At 31.8% G+C, this 7,694-nt stretch overlaps 1 pseudogene; it reads right to left on the bottom strand.

Moving 5' to 3' along the window:
- Nucleotides 1-4,118: 4,118 nt before the first annotated feature.
- On the bottom strand, nt 4,119-5,138 carry LOC149555316 (putative receptor-like protein kinase At1g11050 pseudogene; annotated as a pseudogene).
- Between the last annotated feature and the right edge of the window lie 2,556 nt (nt 5,139-7,694).

Genomic DNA, 7,694 nt, shown 5'->3' with positions numbered 1-7,694 from the left:
TACTAAAATATAGCTTATATCCCAGGCTTAACATTTAAAAAAAAAAAAATTATATAGTTTTTCTTTTAATGTTAGATTATTTATTATAAATTTTATTATTGGAATTTCAGTTTAAGTATTTGAATTTTAAGGGTCTATAGAGGGAGAATTCTATAAAAAAATAGAGTTCATATTGTTAGATTTTAAAATAATATTTAAAGAAAATTTCTTGAGAAGTGTCAAATTATTAAGAAATGATTGACATGTGACAAAAAAATCAGGTTTGTAGGAAAATTTCTAAAAGTTATGAACTCTTATTTTCCATTCCAACAAAAAATTCTAAATAATCTTTTGTTCGAAAAATAAAATTTTCACAAGACCTTTACTTCTCAAAAACATAATTTAAATACCTTGCATGGCTTTGCCAATAATGTCATGCTAGAATATTTTTATTGGATAATAATGTCAAGAATAGATTTGTAGTGTTTTAGAAGGTTTTGAGAATGTTGATTATTTATAAATAGCATCTTCTGTATTTTAACGATTCATTGCTTTAAAAGTAAATCTTGCATAGATAAAAATTTCTATGTTTTAAAAAAAAATCATTAGATAATACTATCAAGAATAGAGTTGAAGTGTTTTAGGAAGTTATTTTAAATTTAATTTTTAGCATTTTGATATTTTATAATTAGTATTTTCTATATGTTTAAGAGTCTTCGTTGCTTTAAAAGCAATTTTTGCATACTTAAATATATTCATGTTTTAAAAAGTTTTGATCACTTTAGAAGCTATATATAGAAATATGCACTTATCTTATTTTTGTCAATTTTGCATGTAATTGAGTAATTAAGTGGTGTTGTAATTATTTTGATTTATTAAAAAAAATCATTTGAATGTAGAATAAAATTACACATGCTTGTTGAAAACTTGTATACCCTCTTTCTGACATCAAAGGTTTAGAATTTAAGAGAAAGATGCAATATTATATTTAGAAAAGAGGGGTAATTAACTTATTCAAAATAAATCAAGACATACAAAGAAAAACCTAAGAGCAACACAATAAAGCTCAAGGCAAAGACACAATCAAATTAAAAGAGGTCACAACTAGTGAACTTTATGGAATCCATATTTAACTTATCCACATCCTCTTTATATTTTTTTCCTCGATTCGATTGTGTGATTATTTTTGGATCAATGTTTTGGATCACATTCTATGATCCATCATCATGATAAGAGAAATAGAGTGTCATGAAAGAAATAGAGTGTCACTTTCTCTTAACCTAATGATGGATCACAAAGTGTGGTCTAAAATGTTGATGCAAAAATAATTACACAATCAAATCTACGAACATATAAGATTTGATAGTTTCATATGGATTGTGGATATAATTTTGTTCTTATCCCCTTTATAATAAATCTCAAGAGACTTCATAGTCCATACCCTCTCTACCTTAGTTCTCAGAAGTTCATTTACTAAGAAAGCTACTACATTTTTCTACTTCCTCAAAGTATGACAAAAAAAAAATATAATCCATCTAGGACTATCAATTAAGGACTTATCTTACTAGTACAAATACTTACCAATTAGCTTCCTTCAAATGTTTACTATTTAACATATTGAGTGCAACTTGAGTGACAAAATAATCTAATTTTAAATCAAGGGAGAACCCTTTTCTATAGCATAAAGAATGGATATAGAAGGAAAAGAGGAGCACAATACTTCACTATTGTCCCTACCAACACCATTGATTCATGCATGTCCACATTTCCTTCTAGAAGACCGATTCATTTTAACTTTTAAAAATCCCTCAAATGGATGAACCACCTTCCTTATTTAATATTTTTATATTTGGCATACCTTAATTTCCTTCTTGCTAAGGGGTTAGCCCTACAATCAACAATATCCAGATTCCATATCATAACTAGATCACTAGGATCCATAGGTTCACTAACAAGTTACATTTTGAAAGAATCATTACATGAATTATCTAAATAATAATTCTTCATACAAGAGCACTTATAATTTACAAATCTTGAAAGATCCAATTTATTTCTAGCCACAAGTTCCAAATGAAAAAGAACCTTCAATTTATTTCTAGCCACAAAATAGTTAGTGCTCCCCTCCAAATTTGTGACAAGGAATTAACTACCTCCTATGAATTATATAAGTTAAATAGTTGTATTAGGCATTGATAGGTTGATCTATTGATGCAACAATAACAACCACTCTAACAATGATAACCCATCATAATCAAATACATCACATGTAAAAATAGCAAAGCTATAAAACATTTATATTAGCTAACCATTATGAATTGGGTCAACAAACATCCAATTAAGTCAAAAGAGTCATACAAAGTCGACAAAACATACTAAAATATAGGAGTCTAAAGATGGTTATGAGAAGATTTCACACTTAAATTGTTGAGTAGAACTTATGTAAGAAAAATAAAAACCTAAAAGTTATACCGATAACTTCTAAAATAGCCTTAGTCCTTCAAGCCTTCCAAATAATCCATCTATTGCTCTTGATTTCAAATTGTGTTACTTTTTCTAAAATTATGAAGCCTGAAAATCAATCTCTCCCCTCCCCCTCTCATAATCCTCCTCCCAAGAGTCTTTCATGCTATATAAATAGCATCTAGACTTAAATTTATTTATGTTTGACTGCCTCTATAAGGATCCACTAGGATTTAATATTTCACAATATGACATTGTTTATTTTTAAATTTTATAATTGGTTAAATATGTTTTGTTTGCTCCATTAATGTATTAAGAATTAAACATTGCATGTTAGATAGTTTAACTATTTTCTACTTTGACTCAGATAATTATCTTGGAAAAGTTATTTATTTTCCATTATGAAATTAAAAAATAAAAATGGGGTTATGACATTTTGCCTTTTTTATATAACTATATTAAATTATATTATATATTAAAGCATCTAAGAAAGCAACTAAACATTCACTAAAATATTGAAGTAATTGTGCAATGCAATACTAGAAACATAGAGCAAGATCATGGTGCAAGATAAGTTGTTGGTGGTTGTTATCATGAAGGACATAAATCAATTTTTGAGAAGGGATTTGATTTCATATAACAAATTATGGAAAATGAGGTTTCTTGGAGTTGTGTTGTTGTCCTTGTTTCATGTTGAAACACTATAATTTTATCATAGAAGAAATCTATCCTCCAATTATTATTAAGAAAAAAATCTTGATGCTAAAAGGTCCTGTTGTTAAAATTATGTCTAAACATTTTAAAGGATAAAATTAGAAATAATTGTTAAAAAATATACTAAATCATATGAACATTTTAAAACCTTTTCTCATTTATTGACACCTAAATCTGTATTCCTAAATTTCAAGTAAGCAATCAATTTAAGATATAAATACATTCTACATTAAAATAAATATTTTATATTTATAGGTCTTTGGTTTGTTTCATAAGGCTAATTGAAGTAAAAATTGTAGATTAGATAAATTTAGTAAAATGAGGTTTCTTGGAGTAGTGAAGTTGTCTTTGTTTCATGTTGAAACACTATAATTATATCATAGAAAAAATCTATCCTCCACTTATTTTAAAAAAAAAACCCTAGTTCTATAAAAGGTCCTCTTGTTCAAAGTATATCTAAACATTTTAAAAGATAAAATTACAAATAATTGTTAAAAAAATACTAACTCATATAAACATTTTAAAACCTTTTTTCATTTATTGACATCTAAATCCTTATTCCTAAATTTCAAGTAAGCAATCAATTTAAGATATAAATACATTCTACATTAAAATAAATATTTTAAATATTTTATATTTATAAGTCTTTGGTTTGTTTCATAAGACTAATTCTTAAAAATGAAGTAAAAATTGTAGATTAGATAAATTTTATAAAATACATGAATAGTTGACAATTCTTGATTTTTGAACACAAAAATTTCAACCTAATACCATTCGAGTTCCAGTTCCAAATGAGTAAAACTTCTTTATGAATGGAGACCACAGCAAGAAAAATAAAAAAATAAAGAACACTGCATTTCTTAGCAGCTCACTTCTCTCTCAGAAATTTCTATAAAAAACATGACCAGCAAGGAATAAGCAATTCATGTATTGGACCATCATGGGTTACAGCCAATGAGCACCGCCTATCTTCCAATGATAGATGAGTTGAAGGAAGGATAACTCTCTATAATGCTGATAAACGCCTTTCCATTGTTCGCCACTCTGTGATTTGCTACTGGCAAAGGCTTTTCTGGTATTGCGGGAATGACAGCCTCTCCCTCCAACATCTTCACTGCCTCTGCCATGCTCGGCCTTAAAGCTAGATTAACATGAGTACACAAAATACCCACCTTAACAAATCTCTCCATTGCTTTCACCTCTTCACTCTTGTGCATTCTCCAATCTATCAATTCAACTACTCTACTCATTTCCAGGAGCTTCCATGCCCAATCAGTAATAAGGTATTTAGTCGAACATTCCACAGAGATATCTAGAGCCCTTCTGCCACTCATGATTTCCAACAAGACAAATCCAAAGCTATACACATCAGTCCGATCTGTAAGAATTCCATACAGATCATACTCTGGCGCCAAATACCCACGCATTCCGCTTATTTTTGACACGAGATATGATTCCCCTTCACTTGCCAACCTCGCCAGCCAAAAATCAGCAACATGGGCATTCTTGTCCTTATCCAGTAGAATGTTAGTGGCCTTTATATCTCTATGATATATCGCTAGCCGAACGCCAAAATGCAGATGACATAACCCCTTTGCAATACCGATTATAATCTTCTTCCTCTGCTCCCATGTCAGCGTTCTCCCGGTGGCATTTCTAAAAATGTGTTGATCGAGCCTGCCATTGGCGAGGTAGTCATAAATGAGAAACTGCTGGAACCCCTCTTTGTCATCACCGCCAATGCCAAAACCTCACAGAGCCACCAAATTCTGGTGGCGAAGGTTGCTCTAAATCTCTACCTCGTTCCAAAAATCTGCATCATCATCGACAGAGCATTTCTTCATTCTCTTCATGGCAATCATCTGACCGTTAGGAAGTTTTGCCTTGTACACCATTCCAAAATTCCCCTGCCCGATTAAATTCGTGCAACTAAAATCATTCATGGATTTCTTGATTTTCCCTTCATTGAACCACACTACACCCATCTTGGGCTTCACGGCGTTGATCAGAAGGCTTTTCTTCAATAATCTCTTAAAATGCCTCTATTTCATCCTCGCCCTCCACCAGTAACTAAAAATTTGTCTAATGCTCATAGCCATGGTGGTGCCTACATCACCATGATCTTGCAATGGTCGAGAATATAGTTGGCTCAATGATGGGTAAAACAGCTTATACCAACATCACCATGAACACCTCCATTTTCATCAACACTTTGAACTGAGAATGTTGTTGCTATATTATAGAAGGTAGCTATATAAAGTTGCTACAACTCTTAACCGAGTCCAAAAATGCCCTTTCATGTTTGTAGTATCATCTTGGATGCTCAGAATTATCCCCGATTTTGTTTCGAGTGGAGCATCACGATTAAATAGGACAAGGTATCGTAGCAATATATTGGAAGGTTGGGCTTCTATGGACAAGTGTTCTTCGCTTTTCAAGATGGATCAATGATCGTATTGACCATATTAATGGATGGTAGCCATCGATTCTATAGAGACAAAATTTGTTGGCGTTGAAATGGTGTTTGGAGTATTATACAGAAAATGGAAGCTTACGTATTTTCTGTTGACCGAGGTTGGAAGATTAGTTGATTGTAAACCAGCGACACCTCCCTCTAGAAAGGACATACATGGAACCAATAATTTATTTTAGATTGAAAGAAATAAAACTATATATTCTATGGCGAATTAAAAGGAGGCAAAACATAATTACTTTTTGTTTTATGAATAGTCCTGTTTTATTAATAAATATATTTAGAATACAATTCACAAAAAAGGGGTCAGGGGATACAAGATCACCCTGCAAGAGAGTTCAAGTGGCCTAAGCTGGAACTAAACACATGGCATAAGCCAAAAAAAGAAACTTTTCATAAAAAATATATATATAGCAACCTCAGGTTGCCAAAGCAGTGGCAGCCGAGGGGGGAGGATCATCTTTGTCATTAAAACTCCAATCATTTCTAGGATTGGGGGGCAGGTTGGGCATAGACCAGCTGACATCAGGAGCAACAATAGTAGGGGGATCAGTGGCAGCCTCCACATCTTTGACCTCAGGCCACAGAGGAGAAATCACTAGCACCAGGGAGGGCCATTTTCCAGCATTATCTCGACGAGCACCAGGAGAAGGAGCTGGGGACCAGCTAGAGCCACCACAGTGTGGGGAGGTAGAGTGGTGCCTCTAGCTACCAGCCACACCACTGGGAAGGTGGTGGCGGGAGGCCTACGAGCGCGAAGTGTGCGAGTGGCGGCCTGAGGAGTGGCGCCACTGCTGGCAGCCACAATGTGTCGAGTTGTCAGCCGAGGCATCTGGAGGTACTTGAGCCATAGTACAAGGGGCATTGCCTCAGTGGTTGAGCAGCTCCTACAAGTGAGCAACTTCTAGGGAAACTTTGTTAGCTTGCACTTGTATCTGCATAATAACATTGTTACAAATACAAGCTTTAGTGTACATTGTTGCAATGTTAACATCCAAAAGATGTCTGTGAATAAAATACCATTTCTATCTTTCCACAAAGTAAACAAAATTTCCATCCTGAATGTATGCCAGATCTAGGAGTACTTTTTGGGAATTCTAGGGTAATCACCCAGCAAGATCATGTGCCATGAAAATGGTTCGGGCCTAAAAGGCTTGAAAAATGAATGAATCTAGTGCCAGTAATTCTGCACACATTTACAAAACCAAAAATATGTAGAAAGGACTCAGGCTGACTACAAAAGGGGCATCTGGGATTAGGAACCCTTTGGATCCATGCTTGATTTATAAATCTATGCAATTAATTGGATATGAAAAAAGGAGTAAGTGAATAAAATGCAAATGTAGGATTGATTTGGACATTTGTGACTAAAAAATGAGGTGAATCGGTGACTATGTTTCATGAATTCAAAATTTATATGTGAATATGGCTCACTAAGACTTCTTTACTTAGCTTTTAAGTTTTTCTAATGTAGATTTGATTTTAACTATTTGTGGTTTTTTTTCATCTTTTAATGTATAATTAATTTTTATAAAATTTCAATTAGTATATATAACTGAGTGTGAGTTTTTTCAATTGTTTTAGTTTGTCTATTTAAAAATATACAATGTTCTTATTGTCTATTGTTAATTATATAAATGTCTAATTATTCTTAATTAGTAGTTGCACACTTTTGTACTTTTACAATGATAAGTAGATAAGTGCTTGTTAAAAAAAATTATAGGTAGGTGTTTGATAACTTCAAAATATAACCTCATGTACTAAATCAAATTATAAATAATTTTTAATTTAAAAAAGTACTTAACAAAATATTTTAAATAGAGGGAAAACATTATTTATTTATATTCAATTTATAACATATGAATATAATTATAATTTTTAAATCTCCACTAAAACAAATCTGTTATGAAAATCAATTGGAGAAATAAAAATAAAAATATTTAAAAAAATAGCAACCCAATTACATCCTCCCACAAATATCCTATTTCCTAGATGAATTATAAAAACTAAAAATTAATATTTAATAATAATAAATAGCAATTGTCATCAAACACAATGGTGAGTTTGG

This window comes from Cupressus sempervirens, chromosome 5 (genome assembly GCF_028749045.1).
Source record: "Cupressus sempervirens isolate cs-2001-9-10 chromosome 5, ASM2874904v1, whole genome shotgun sequence".
In the NCBI taxonomy this organism is placed as follows: Eukaryota; Viridiplantae; Streptophyta; class Pinopsida; order Cupressales; family Cupressaceae; genus Cupressus; species Cupressus sempervirens.
Note: the sequence above shows the minus strand (reverse complement) of the source record. Positions and strands in the feature narration are given on the sequence as shown.